The 13,623-nt window shown below is 35.2% G+C and overlaps 3 long non-coding RNA genes across 3 annotated transcripts in view; 2 read left to right on the forward strand and 1 right to left on the reverse strand.

Moving 5' to 3' along the window:
• LOC144311513 (uncharacterized) overlaps positions 1-11,645 on the reverse strand; it is a 31,179-nt gene extending 19,534 nt beyond the window's left edge. Inside the window, exons 1-2 of the long non-coding RNA XR_013377121.1 lie at positions 11,432-11,645; positions 3,994-4,076 (exon numbers count right to left, since the gene is read on the reverse strand). This is a non-coding gene — a long non-coding RNA (uncharacterized LOC144311513). The remainder of the gene's footprint in view (positions 1-3,993; positions 4,077-11,431) is intronic.
• On the forward strand, positions 166-4,171 carry LOC144311514 (uncharacterized). Its single transcript, XR_013377122.1, has 3 exons — positions 166-1,013; positions 1,074-1,967; positions 2,365-4,171. It is a non-coding gene; the product is annotated as an uncharacterized LOC144311514 (long non-coding RNA).
• Positions 11,604-13,348, forward strand: LOC144311512 (uncharacterized). Its single transcript, XR_013377120.1, has 3 exons — positions 11,604-11,651; positions 12,780-12,886; positions 13,056-13,348. It is a non-coding gene; the product is annotated as an uncharacterized LOC144311512 (long non-coding RNA).
• The last annotated feature ends 275 nt before the right edge of the window (positions 13,349-13,623 follow it).

The following is a 13,623-nucleotide window of genomic DNA, read 5'->3' on the forward strand; positions in this document are numbered from 1 at the left end:
AAGAAAGAAAGAAAGAAAGAAAGAAAGAAAGAAAGAAAGAAAGAAAGAAAAAAGAAAGAAAGAAAGAAAAGAAAGAAAGAAACAAAGAAAGAAAAAAAGAAAGAAAGAAAGAAAGAAAGAAAGAAAGAAAGAAAGAAAGAGAAAAAGAAAGGGAGGTAGGTTGGACAATGAACATTTACTGGTGGTAGGGATGACTGGAAGAATTTTAAATTTAATTTTGTAAATTGCTGCAATTCAATAGCCATTTGTTCCACAGAAACATCTTTTGAAAAGTAGATTTGTATGTATTTATTTGAGAGAGAGAAAAAGAGAGAGAGTCCACATGAGTGGGAGGGAGGGGCAGAGGGAGAGGGAGAAGCAGACTGCCTGCTGAACATGGACTCGAGCATGCAGCCAGGACCCTAGGATTACGACCTGAGTCGAAAGCAGATGCTTAACTGACTGAGCCACCAGGCGCTCCAGAAGTGTCTTTTAAGGAGAGAGTTTTAGGAAATAAAGGGACTGGGCTGGTATATGAGGTAGCATTGGACAATAAGAAAAGAATAGTCGTGTCAGGTCAGGAGGGGAGACACAAGTTCAATGTGAATAATTAATTAAAAATACAGATAACCATGAGATGGTACATTTAAGGTGTGTGTCAAAATCTTAGAGTGGATATTGAGCTTCTCATTTAAGATGTGCATAGTGGTGATATTAATTTCATGTAAGTCTCAAAGGACAGGATGACTTCAGCTGACATCTAGATTGAATGCATAATTGCTTCAACTCTCTTTTTCACTGAGCTTCTGTAGAAACATCTTGAAAGCCAAGCTTGTGAAACAATTACAAACATGTTCCTATTATTCATATAGCTCAGGCTTTTAATTCTTTTTTTTTTTTTTTTCACTGAAAAGCCTGAATCTATTTCATGTTGAAAGTAGAAAAGGTGATATGTCTTTTGGACATGTTTTTTTTTTCCCCCATCCAAATGAACTCCTTGGATTTGACCCTTACACAGCATGAGACAGTTGAAGGTATTTGCGTCTGCCTGTCTGTCTGCCTGTCGCCGAAACACAACGTGTCAGCAGTTGAAGGTATTTGAATAAATTTGAAAGACTTCAATTTTTAATACAGTCCCTTTAGTAAAAAGTTAGAGGGATTCAAAGCTCCCTGTTACAAAATACTAAAGCAAAATCCATGCCATGTCACCCCCCTGAGACTTCCTGGAGGTTTCTAATTGGTAGTTAAAGGCACATGTTCTAAACCAAAAATCCTATAGACAAGTGACTTAAGAATTTCACATAGGCCAGGCTTTCTGACTCCTCCTTTGCTTAATCTTCTATCTGGCAAACTACAACTTCAGCAGCTAGAATATATATTGATAAGTTTTCTTCCCATATTTTCTTTATTGATCTAGTACAACCACATAGAAATACATTTCCAAATTAAAGGAAGTATAGAATTGACACCTAACAGCCTTAGAATAATTTCTGCTTTACTAGATTCTGAACTCTTTTCTCCCTCAAGTTATTTGAATGTGAGCCGAGGTGTGAACAAGGCAGGAATGAGAATCAATAATTAAGCCTGTTCTCTCTATACCTACTATGCTGGGAAATCCATTTCTTTTTCTCAGCCTGATTATTATTTAGCATTTTTTCAATACCCTCAAGTCAGGTCTCCATAGCAGTAGAATAAAACTTCACTAAAATGAAACGAAAACACACACCAGGACAATCCACTTAGCTTGTTTCCATGAGGGTATTGTATTGTCTTGGAGTGGTCAAGTCCTGGGGGAAGAGGCTGGTGTAGCATAAGAGGGGAACTAATTTTGTTATCTGTTTTCTTGGGTGTGAAATGTCATCCACCATCCCATGGGGCCACTATCATGTGTGACCACTGGAAAAAAAAATGGAACAAGGGCCCTTGGAAAGATGCCTATTCCAATTTCTCCAGTCTGCCTTACTCACCTATAATTCCCCGCAGAAACTGTGAGTATTTCTACCCCTAGTGACTAGGGAATAGGTCATAGCAAATAAGAAAAGCTTTGTGAGAATAGGTCCAGAATCCTGCACCTTAAGAATACTCTACAAAATCTTGCAGTCAGATTTTCAAAGGAATCAGTTATGGATGGTATAGCAATGTGCCCTAAAAGATCGAGAGAGAGAGAAGAAAAAAGGGAAAAAAAAAAAAAAAACATGACCTGAGAGATAGGTGTTTACACTTCTTTATTGTTTATTCCCTCATGCCTGGGCAATGAGTTCTACTGGGAGCTCAAGTCATCTGAGTTTGCTGGTTCCAAGCTGATTGTCTGAATGTAGGGTGGGGAAATTGGTCACAGCTGGAGAGAAGCCCTACTTACATTTCTCCTCTCATTATTTTCCCCAGAAGACTGCAAATCATCTTAAAAATAATGCTTCTCCCAATGTCTTCCTGGGCTCTGATGTTGTCCAGACACAGTTACAGGTATCGATTTAATGACTTTATACCGAGGCAATGCGTGGACAGATATTTTATTCAAGAACAACTGGGGCAATTCTTTATGTAATTTAGATGTCTGTTGAGGTCATACCATCGTTTGAGACCAAGTAATATCCTAGAGAATCAGGCTTGCGTAGTTTTTCACACTTGATGTTTAATATCCTAAAACATCTTTACTTTGTGTTCCTAATTTCTAGACTCTTATTCTATCTTCATTTATCTAAAAAAATTGGCTTCCATTGATGGCAGGCAGCCTATGAAGAGGAATTCATTAGCATTCTTTGGGGATTCATATTGGTTTTCCCTTCTACCTCTAATGAGCTTCCCTAGTTCTCTTACTTTACTGGCCATTGCTCAGCCCATAATCTCAACTTCTTCTCCTAAAACCAGTATGATTTAGGTGTTGCTCACAGTCCTTTTTTCTCATCTATCCATTTTCTTGGTGAGCTCATATATTTCTATGTTATGCTAATTAGCCTCTGTGCACTTTGCTCTTCATCCTCTGAGTTCAGTCCTGAGCTTCCAACCGGCATTTCTGTGTGATTCATGCCTCAAACTCAACCTCTCCCAACTACATTTCTCATTTTCTTCAGCATCTGTTCCATACATCACCCAGCTCAGTTACAGACCCCACAAGTATATGTTGTGCAGCCTTGACGTGCCCTCACTTCTAGCTTATTTAACTCAAAGAACAAAGTCCTAGGTCTTTTTGGTTACAAATAATTTTCCCTCTATAACAACCTAGAATTTTGTAATTAATTCCTTTTAAAAAGATTTATTCATTTATTATCTGAGAGAGAGAGAGAGAGAGCAAGTGAGCACGTGGGAGGAGCTGAGGGAGAGGGAGAGAGAATCTGAAGCAGACTCCCTGCTGAGCACAGAGCTGGTGTTGGGGCTCCATCTCAGAACCCTGAGATCATGACCCAAGCTGAAATCAAGAGTTGGATGCTTAACCACTTGAGCTGCCCAGGTGCCCCTAATTGTGTAATTATTTCCATTGTCGTATATATAGAACCTGCTTTGTATTTCAGATAACACTTTACAACTCACACAATTTGCATCTGCCATCACATGGACTCCGTTTTTCTCACTCTTCTGTGAATTTCTTTGAGAATCTGAGATCTTGGATTATTTGTAATCATACCTGTTAAATTTCTAACATACTACACTGTGAGCAAAAGGTGTGCAATAAATCATTGTGGGCTAGTAGATGTCTTAAGTTTTAACTCTTTTTTCTACTCAATCCAACATTTCTCTTAAATGACTCAATGCTTCAATTATGCTACTTCCAAGGAATTATTTCTCTTTTTACCCAGGCCTCTAAGCATGAGAGATGAATAGGAGTTTTACACATGATGAGCAAGAGGATTTAAAAACATTAACAATGGTTGCAGATACTGGTGAAATTTTCTAAATGAGTAGACCATAAAAGTCTTACTAATTAGAGTCATTTAAATGGACTGTGTACGATGCAACCCAAAAGATAATGATTCATAACAGTAATACATATTAAATTAACTTTGTTATAAATTTTACCTGATATGATCTTCTTGATTATACTGCTAAAATATTCATGTGTATTTAATTGCTGTAAGTTGTTTCAATTTTCACATGGTTGTCTATTGAGAATTCAAAAAGAAATCGATGAAACTGTGCTTAGCATGATCTTTAGTGTTGTTGGTTCTACCAAAGGTATAAATAAGAGTTTCAGTCATTAAAGAGATATAATGTCACTTAAAAAATAAACATACTGTAAAATCAACATTTCTGTGTGTGAGTGGATCTATGAGTTTTAATACATGTATAGATTCATGTAGTCATCACCACAATCAGGAAGCAAAACAGATCTATTGGTAAGAAAAAAATGTCATTAGTCACCATTTTCCTATGATTGAATCCACTTCCACTAATGCAGTTTCAGTCCTTCAGTTTTACATTTTCCAAAATGCCGTATAAAGAGTCATGCAACCTTTTGAGACAGTATTTTTCACTTAGATTCATCAGGTTGTGTGAGCGTCAATACTTGCTCCCTTTTTCTTCCAAGTAGCAAGGCAGTCCCCCTTATCCATGGGGAATCCCTCCCAAGACTCCTAGTGGATGCCTGAAACTGCAGATGGTCTGTACCTATTATGTTTTTCCTATACAAACATAACTATGATAACATTTAATTTATAAATTAGGCACAGTAAGAGATTTACAACCATCGCTAAGAATAAATAGAATGATTATAACATTATGCAAGCACTGCGATGTAGTATTATGCTGCTATTGACCTTCTAAGGATGCATCAGGATGTTTTAATTTTTCTAGAGTAGTACACAGGAATGCAACTTCTGGGTCATAAAATAATTGTATGTTTAACTTTACAAGAAACTGTCAAAACCGTTTTTCTAGAGAGGCTGTACCATTTTGCACACCCACCAGCAATCAATGAGAATTCTAATTATTCCATATCCACGAGTACCTGATATTGTAAGTTTTTCTTTTACTTCATCTATTTTAATAAGTGTGCGTTAGCATTTCCCTGGTGTCTAATGATGTTGAGTACCACTCAAGTGCTTATTTGCTATCCATAAGTCTTTGGTGAAGTGTCTGATCAAATCTTCTACCCATTTGTTGTTGTTTTTTAATAGGCCATTTGCTATTGTTGAGTCTTGAGAGTTCATTATATATTCAACAAATACTTGGTCAAATATGAGAATTACATATGGGTTTTTTATTTTGATTTTCTTAACAGTGTCTTTTGAAGAAGTAAAGAGTTTTTATTTTGCTGAAATTTCATTCATTTTTTTCCCATTTATAGATTGTACCCTTGGGTCACATTTTAAAATTATTTGCCAAACACAAAGAGCATGAAGATTCTCTCTTGCATTTTCTCTAAAAGTTTTATAGTTCTACATTTTACAAATAAATGTATGGTTTATTTTAAGTTACTTTTTGTAAGAGATGTAAGGTATAGGTTTAGGTGCTTTTTCTTTTTTAACACATGGATCCTCTGTCCCAATGCCACTGCTTGGGAAAACTAACCTATTTTTTCCCTCACCTACTTGCCTTTGTGTCTTTCTCAAAAATTAACTTGTTTTGTTTGTGTGAGTATATCTGGACTTTAGCCTGTTAAGTGGTCTGTGTCTATCGATACCACACAGTCTTAACTATTGTAGCTTTATAGAAAGTCCTAAAATTGGATAGCCTTTATCCTCTACCTTTGTTCTTTTTTTCAAAATTGTCTTGGTTATTTTGGTTTATTTGCCTTTAAAAAAAGATTTTATTTTATTCATTTATTCATGGAGACACACAAAGAGAGGCAGAGACACAGGCAGAGGGAGAAGCAGGCTCCATATGCAGGGAGCCTGATACAGGACTCGATCCCAGGACCCTGGGATCACACCCTGAGCCAAAGGCAGATGCTCAACCGCTGAGCCACCTGGGTGTTCCTATTTGCCTTTTTAAATATGATTTTAAGAGTATGCTTGCTTCAACAAAAAAAATTCTGCTGATATTTTGATTACAATTGTATTGAATCAATAGACCATTTTGAGGAGACTATACATATTTACTATATTAGATTCTTTAATCCATGAACACGGTGCACTTTTGTTTATGTTTTTTTAATCTAAAGTTAAGAACTTTACCTCTTTATGCATGTTTTCCCAGTGGTCGCTCAAAGGACACAATATTCATATTTAACTGTTCACAGCCTACTTAGAATTAATATTTTACCACTTCAAATGGAATGTAAAAAGCTTGCTAGCACATAGGTCCTTTTACTCTTCCCCTTTCATGTCGTACTTATCAACATAAATTGGAAATCTCTTCAGAAAATGTTATATATATTTTATATTTTAAGATAAATATTTTAAAGAATTTAAGAAGGTAAAATTAGTCAATTATATATATTCAGAATTGAAATTTCTATTGCTTTTCATTATTCCTAAAATGCCAATTTTTCTTATAGTAACAGATCTCTTTCTGGTGAACTTTTTTTAGCATTGCTTTCAGAGCTTATCAGTTGGTGATGAAGCCTCTTAGCTTCTTTCATTCTAGAGCATCTTTATTTTGCCTGTTTCTGAATATAGGTATAAAATAAGTAGATATGGAATTGTAGGCCTACAGTTCTTTGCCTCCAACACTTTAAAAATGTAGTTTTTTATTTTCTGACCACCATGCTTTTTTTTTTTTTTTTTAATTTAATTTTTTTTTTTTACCGATGCAAGTGCACGAGGGTTTATTTACAAGCTTGAGCTTGGGTCCAAGTATACCCCACACAGCAGAGCAGGGACTTGGACCCCGAGGTGGGTTTCAGCTTAGTTTTAAGGGCTGGTCTAGGGGACCTCCAGAAGGGGTGGAGCAATTTCTCAAGTTCTGTTTACATTCTGATATGGGGCTTTCAAAGGCATTGAGCTCTGTTCTTATTCTAATAGGGGCTTCCTGCCCTTGGCTTGGGCCACCATGCTTTTCAATAAGAAATCTGTAGTCATTTGAATTGACTGCAATCAATTCAAGTGTTCCCCTATGTGCAATGTGCAGCTTTCTTTGGTTGCTTTTAGGATTTTTCCCCCCAATTTGGATTATGATGTCTGGGCATGCATTTCTCTAAATGTATCCTGTTTGGGGTACACTGAAGCTGTTTATCTGCCAGTTTATATCTTTCAACAACTTTGAAAAGTTTTTGATAAATTTTTCTTTAAAATATATTTTCTTCACCAAATCTTTTCTCCTCTTCTTCTGGAGCTCTGATAACATGTGTCTTAGGCCTTCTTATATTGTCTTACAGGTACCTGAGACTTTGTTCTTTTATTTATTTTTAATACCAATTTTCTAATTCTTGTTCAGATTAGATAATTTCTACTGGCCTATTGTCAAGGTCACTGCCTCTTACCTCTGTCATCCCTATTCTGTTATGGAACCTATCCATGGAATTTTATATTACTTATTGTATTTTTCAACTCTAAAATGTCCATTTGGTTCTATTTTATAGCTTCTATTTCTCTGCTGAGACTTTCTGTCTTTCGGTTTGTTTCAAGAGTGTTCATTTTTACTTCATGATGATGATAATAGCTAGTTGAAAGTCCTTGTCAGATAATTCTGACAAATTATCTGATTATTTTGTATCATCTCAAGGCTTCTGTTATTGTCTTGTCCTTTGAGAATTTGTAAAATTTTCTTATTCTTTTATATGTTGTATAGTTTCAAATTGGGTCCTAGACATTTTGAAAATTATGTTATGAGACGCTAAGTCTTTAAAAAATCTTACAGAGAGATTGTGTTTTTATTTTTGCTTTTTTAGCCATCAATCAATCTAGTTATGTTCAGGCCACAAATTCTGATTCATCTTCCATGGGCTATGTTGCTAAAGTCAGTTCTGTTTTCTAAGGTTTTCCCCAAGAACTATATGCAACCTGACAGTGGCCACACCCATAGCTCAATTCCCACAGCTTTTGAGAGTCTAGCAGGCACATTTAGGGACATACCCCTCTATGAGAAGCTTGGGCTGAGCTCAGTTTTCTTTCTCAAAGCCTGTCCTCTGTGCTATCTCACTCACAGTCTTTGGAATCCAGAGGTCTCCCTTTCTTGTTCTTTGGGAAAAAAAATCCTGAGACTTCAGTCTGTCTGTGTTTTGTTGCTTACTTCTAACAGTTGGGTCAGCCTTCAGGGCCAAGTGGCAGGAGAATAGCAGGAAAGAAAAGAGCAACATGGATTCCCTACATACTCTTTAGACCATAGTTCCTCAGTCAAAGAGGATGATTTTCCTCCTTTGGCGTTTTATATTCACGTTTGGCCTCTGTAACAACTACCATAAAATAGTTGGAGCTTTGGGAGTTGGGCTGCGTGGGTGCCTGGTTGGAAGAAAGTAATGAGAGAGTTTATCATACTTTCTCTGTCCTGTAGGGGGCCCTCCCTCCCACTTCAGGGATCTGAATGAGATGGCTTGTTTCTCTTAGAGATCTTTGTGCCCACAAAGGGTGCACATCTCCAACATTTATGCTGCCTTTGAACCCAGGATGAGAGATATGGAAGGAAGAACAAACCAAGAAACTCACTGCCAAATCTACTGTTTTTTTTCCCCAACACATGTACTACAACTTACTTTCCAGAGTCTTTAGATAATTGTTCTCCATTCATTCTGTCCAGGAATTTTAATTGCATTTAAAGAGAGAAACAGGATGAAACATGCTCATCCATAACTAGAACTGGAACTTGTCTATAAAGTAGCTTTGGTGATAATAATACCTTGGTGGAACCTATTACTGGTGAGACTGTACATTTTTTCAGAACTTAATTCTGTGTTGTTGTAAACAAACTAGTGAACAGACTCATAAGACAAAATGGAAAACAAAGTATAAAGAAGTATATTTTCTCAAGGTGTTTTTTTTGTTTGTTTTTTTTTTTTTTTTTTTTTTTTTTAGACATCTTGAAGGAGACCAAACATTTGTACATCCTTGATAGGTTTTGGTGAAATGAAAAGAGCAACACATTCTGGATGACACATCCAGAGTATGGGCACAAAGAAAGAATGGAAATGTCCCACTAATTCTAGATGACTTGGGAGATTTTCTAAGACTCAATCTACAATTACCTTTCAGCATGCTACTCTACAGTTTCCTGAGAAAGATTTATTTATCTTCCAAGTTCAAAGTCCTCTAGCTGCTTACAAATAGGTGGTATCTAATAACCCACTAAAATATCAACTTGCAAAGAAGATGTGGAACTGCAATTTTCTCACTTAAAGTAGTTCAGTGGAATTAATTTGAACTTCAAACCAAGACTTCAGACTCATAAAATGGTATATGACCGAACTGTTATGCATATTTTTCAAAAACCCCAAAGCTACACTCTGTAGTAATATACAGAAAATGTAGCAGCAAGCCAAAGGGTTAGACCAGGCCACGTTAAGTCACCAGGCCACCTGTTTATTAAAATATGGGAGGTCTTTTCTACCTTCTATAGTTTTCTACCCTTTTCTTTCGTGCTTTGACAGACATACACCTTTGCCCTCATGCCTAAATGCCTTCTTTAGTGTTTAAGTCATCACTAAGGATAATCCCTCCTTATGAAAGGAAAGACTATGTAAGTGTTGGCAGGTTGAAAATCTGTAGTTAGAAAGGTACTCCATGAAATCTGTCATTTCTGCTACCTTCTTTCTAATCAACTCAACCAAGCTTTTAAGATAATCTTTTCTAGATAGAAAGTTAGTGAAATTAGTTAGTGATAGAAGTTAGTGAAATTAGTAACAACTGTTATTATCTGTGAGACAGTCAAGACTGTTACCAAGTATTGGTGTAGAAGTAGAGTAAGAAATATTGTGCTACTGTTATCACCGGGTTTTAATTATATATCTGCCTTGAGGTGTCATCTCCTCAGAGTTCATGAGTTCTTTACTTTTTGAGGGATCCATGTGTTGGCTAGATCAATCTGGACAAGACATTATGAAAAGAATTCACTTTGTGGATGGAGAGTTGAACAAAATGAACCTTAATCTCATATTCAACCCTGTTATTACTTAAATAACTGTGTAACCTTAGCCACATGGCTTTGCTATATTTAAATCCTTGAAAGGATATTCTATAACATGAGGGTAATGTTTATTTTGTAACGACCCAAAAGACAGAGCAAAATTAATAAAGCTGTAAAAGATATGTTTTAGTTCATTATATGGACATTTTTTATTTTAAATAATCTTTAATGTAAAATATGACATAAAGAAAATACACAAGGCAAAGATTTGGTCTTTCCAGTTTATTAAAAAGAAATGATGCTTGTTGAGAAATAGAACCTGCTAGCACTCCAGAAACGCCAAATGCCCCTCCCATCACTGTCTTTCCAAGATAAGAACTATTATGGTTTTCAGTAATTACTTCCTACCTTGTTTATAGACTTACCATCTAATATGAACCTCTGTTTTTGAATTTATTTAAATAGAATCACATGGTATATATATATATATATTTTTGAGTTTCCCTGCCCTGAAAATTATAAAATTTATGGGTTCTATGAATTGCAGTTAAGGCATTTTCATTGCTGCATAATATTCCATTATATACAAACAACACAATTTATTCTTTCTACACTTGATGGACATTTGGGTGTATCCATTTGGAATTATTACAAATAAAACTGCTGTGAATATTCCTGTATTTGTCTTTTTGTTACACATAAGTAATAGTATAAGACTTAGATAGTGCCAAATTGTTGAAAATAATCATGCCAGTGTATACTCCTATTTGGGATAGATGAGAGTTCCAGTTGGTCTATATCCTTGTCAGTGCGAACACTGGCAATATGTTGTCTTCAAAACATTTTTAATCCTTATGGGAGGTCTCTTAGTAGTATCTCATTGTTATTTTAATTCATGTTTCTCTACTTACTAATGAGATTTTATACTTCTACATAATTTTGAGCCATTTTAATAACTTATTCTATGAAGTAGTTATTCAAATCTTTAATTCTTTTCTATTGGGTGTTTTTCTTTTTCTTATTGATATATGTGAGTTTTTTATTTATAAAATATGGCCATAGTTAATATTGTCTTTTACTTTTTACTGTGTTGACTTTTCACTTACTTAATGGTGTTTCCTGAAGAACAGAACTTCTTTATTGTAATCAGTATAATTTCTCAACCTTTCATTTGTGACTACCGATTTTGTGTCTTGCTTAAGAAAAGTTTCTGTATCCTGAGTCCTATATTAATTTAGAGAAAACACATATCTACAAACTGTTTGGAATTTATTTTTGCAGATAAAGTGATATGAGAGTCAGTTTTCGTTTTTTTCCACACAGAGATCTGATTGGATAGTACATTTCCTATTTAGTCAGTTCTTTTCCAATGGTCTGTAGTACTACCCTTATCATAAATCAGGTGTGGGTCTGAAGTCAGACACTATTCTGTTCAACTTATCTATTAGTCTATACTTGTGCCAATATCGCACTTTAAAAAAATTACTACAGTTTTGATATCTGGTAAAGTAAGACTCACCTATGTCCTCTTCAGGCTTACTACTGTGACCGAATGTTTGTGACCCTCCCCCCACATTTGCTTGTTAAATTCTAAACAGTATGATTATTCTATATCAATATGATGGTATTAGAATGTGAAACCCTTAGGAGGTGATTACATCATAGAGGTAGAACCTTGTGAATGATTTTAGTATCCTTACAAAAGAGACCTCAGAGAACACTCTTGACCCTTCTGCCATGTGAGGACACAGCAAAAAGACAATTATTTATAAGTCATAAAGCAGGTCTTCATTAGACACCAAATCTACTGTCACCTTGACCTTGGACTTCCCAGCCTTCAGAACTAGGAGAAAGAAATTTGTGATTTTTATAAGCTATCCAGTCTATGGTATTTTGTTATGACAGTCTGAACAGACTAAGACAATAATCTTTGTTCCTATTGTGCATTTCAAGTTAATTCTAGAATCAGCTTATATATTTCTACAACATAACCTCTGGAGATTTTTATATTAGAATTGCATTTAATGTATAGATCAATTTGATAGAATTGATATCTTTATAATATTAAATAAGTCAAAACTTGGACATAGAATATAGAATATACCTGTATTTATTTAAGTATTCCTTAATTTCTCTCAATAATATTTTATATTTTTCTGTGAAAGGATATTGAATATCTGTTATTACATGTGTTCTATGTTTTCTAATGTTACAGTAAATATTTTTAAGAGCTAATATATTATTCAAAAGAAGTATATTTAAAATAGACTAATAAGTGTTGAAAATAAGTGGATAAGAAAGGTACAGTAGGAAAATATGAGTCATAAAAATGCTATAAGATGAATCTTGATATTTGAAAAACTAGAATTAAGGCAATAATATTAGAAAGCACAAAGAATGACATCACATGCTGCTAAAATTGACTATAAAAAAGTAAGGAATGTTTATCATAAGTACACAAGGACTTATCCACATAGTCCCTAAATATATTAAGCAATAGCTACCAGACCTGAAATAGGAAATCGATGAAACAAAACTTTTAGATTGAGTTTGAAAACATTCTTTTCAGAAACTGATAGAACAAAGGGATAAAACATGAGCAGCTACATTAAGCACTTAAACATAATAAATTTATTAAGCTCATGCAACTGTATATGGAATTCTATACTCAAAAAACAAAAAGGATACATTTTTTCAAGGATACATGTAATATTTATAAACGTTGATCATGTAGTAGACCTTAAAAAATGTCTCAAAAATTTCAAAAGTTCAATGCATACCCATGATCTTCTCCAATCATTATGTAATAAAATTTAAAACCAGTAATAAAAAGGAGAGCCTTAAAAACCTACAAGTATGAACTTCAGCTTCTAGGTAAAATGGAGAAATAGGATTGAACTTACCCTCCCACCTGGAATCACTGGATATCAGGTGATGAAGGACAGTGATTCTTCAGAGATGGAAAACAAATGAGGTGAGTACTATGATTGTTCCAGTTTACTGCCTGGAGAAAGTTTCCAGGATGATACAGGGAGAGCGAACTCTGAAAAAAGCTCAGGAATCTCCCCAAGTTGAGGAGATAGGACTAGGAGTTCAGAGAAGCCAAGGAAGCTAGAGAAACTGTTAATTTTTTTTTTCTCCAGATTCAATGGAACTATAAACTCACAGATCCAAGAAGCTCAATGAGTCCCAAGCCCAAGACACATGAACGAAACTATAAAACACATAAGAATCACTTTGCATCTCAGAGTTAGGAGTCTCTCATGGTTTCTCTCTCTCTCTCTCTCTCTCTCTAATTTTTCCTACTCATTTCCCCTGGGAAGCAAACAAAGGGTTGCAGAAGGGGAGGAGGGAGAGGGGATGGGGTAACTAACTGGATGAGGGGCAACGAGGAGGGCACTTGATGGGATAAGCACTGGGTGTTATACTATCTATATGTTGGTAAATTGAATTTAAATAAAAAATGTAAAAAAAAAAAAGAATCATTTTGCATAAAATCAGTGATAATTAGAAAACCTAGACACTTTTCCCCAAAAAGACATCTAGATGACTAATAGATACATGAAAAGGTCCTCAACATCACTCATCATCAGGGAAATGCAAATCAAAACCAGTGAGATACCATCTCTCACCTGTCAGGTTAGCTAAAAGTAACAACACAAGAAACAACAGGTGTTGGTGAAGATGCAGAGAAAGGGGAACCCTCTTACA

The sequence above is a fragment of the Canis aureus genome, chromosome 3, assembly GCF_053574225.1.
Source record: "Canis aureus isolate CA01 chromosome 3, VMU_Caureus_v.1.0, whole genome shotgun sequence".
Taxonomy (NCBI): domain Eukaryota; kingdom Metazoa; phylum Chordata; class Mammalia; order Carnivora; family Canidae; genus Canis; species Canis aureus.